The 1,562-nt window shown below is 45.3% G+C and overlaps 1 pseudogene; it reads left to right on the top strand.

The window, feature by feature from the left end:
- The first annotated feature begins 246 nt into the window (after positions 1–246).
- On the top strand, positions 247–945 carry LOC121832926 (annotated as a pseudogene).
- Positions 946–1,562: the final 617 nt, after the last annotated feature.

Genomic DNA, 1,562 nt, shown 5'->3' with positions numbered 1-1,562 from the left:
TAGTGGCGTTTATAGAAGAACTTCAGACACTCGTAGGTAAGGGAATCTCTCATATTCATATGAGGCAAGTTTAAAGAAAAACCACAGCCATATGCATGGAAAAAGCGGTGCAAAAAAATGAAACCTTGTGCTCCATTTCGATTTCCCGGAGAATTGAACCACTGTGTTGTCCGATGAAGTCCATGCCTACCACTGGCACAAAAAGCAAGTTTCAGTGTTTACATGCGTAACAACCACTCCAAGTTGACACGCAGATATACCGTCATCAGCAACGATCTCTGTCACGACTCCGACCTTGCCTGCTTTGCACTCAGGAAAGTCACAAATTGGTTCGATGACAACGATCCTGTTCACTCGCAAATGACCTGTGTCAGCGATAAAGCAGCGAGCCATTTTAAAAGCAGATATCAGCTGCACGAGTTCGGGAAACTGAAATATTCTCTAACCAGATGGCTGCTTGCTGCGACAAAACAGAGCAAAAACGCGTGTGATGATGTTGGAGGACTTTCAAAACATCAGACACCTCTACACAACACAAAAAAATTCCTAGAGAAGGGGAACAAGAGGGACAAAGGACAAACACAAATCTCCAAACATAGCCAGGTGACTGGTGCGCGATCGAAAAATCTGCCTGGTCCGGAAAAATTGCATTTAATTGCATTATGATCAATCTAGACACCTGCGACAGCCAGCAAGCATGGCGATACAAAACGCCCAAGGTATCTCAAGTTTACGTTCTCACCGGCTCCAAAGGAGTTAGGCTGATTTACCTAGGCGCAGGCCAACTCTGAAGTTTCGAAACCGGAAAAGGAAGAATGAAGGAACGTGTGCCACTTCGCCGGAATGCAGAAGTGGCATGTATGGCAAAGTCGCAAATTGGGGCTGAACTTGGAATTGACTGTCTCTCGCACCGCAGAGAGCGCAATGACGACCATCTTTTTATAGTAACCATCACGTAATGTAAGCGTGGTTTCTGTTGTTTTTTCAACTGAATTGAAGTGTTAATTGAATGGCCCAACCGAAGTGTTATGTGCTGTACATACCTCGACGGCGCCAAGCGAGGTTTTGTGCTCGTAATTCGTGTTTGAATTAAAATTTACATATACTAAAATTTGCACACAAGGACTGGTGTGCAACGTTTAATTGTCAAATGACAACTAAAAATGTCATTTGACTGCGAAGTTGCACCTTGGGACTGAACTTCAAACTGACTTTTCCTTGGACCCTACAGCACCCAATACAACGAATAACTACTGCTTGAACACGGTGAGGACCGACCACGTTTAATATTGTAGATTTATTAGACAGTTAAGTATTATTTCTTGGTTCCAATAAGGTGTGTTCGGTTCTTACCCTTAGAGGCTGTTGTGTTTCTTTGTTTCTGGGAACTTGTGTTTCAGGCAGGGGCAGATTTAGCGGGAGGGGGGGGGGGTTCGGATGTTCTGACCCCACCCTTGATTTCTGCATGTGTAAAATTTTTGGGCGTAGAAACGGGGGAGGGGGGGTTTCTAAACGTAAGGTACGCTGACCAACAGCTGAGCCCCCCCCCCCCCCCCCCTCTG

The sequence above is a fragment of the Ixodes scapularis genome, unplaced genomic scaffold, assembly GCF_016920785.2.
Source record: "Ixodes scapularis isolate PalLabHiFi unplaced genomic scaffold, ASM1692078v2 PGA_scaffold6__148_contigs__length_123643588, whole genome shotgun sequence".
NCBI classification, from domain to species: Eukaryota; Metazoa; Arthropoda; class Arachnida; order Ixodida; family Ixodidae; genus Ixodes; species Ixodes scapularis.
The sequence above is the reverse complement of the archived record's forward strand: the minus strand, read 5'-3'. Positions and strand labels throughout refer to the sequence as shown.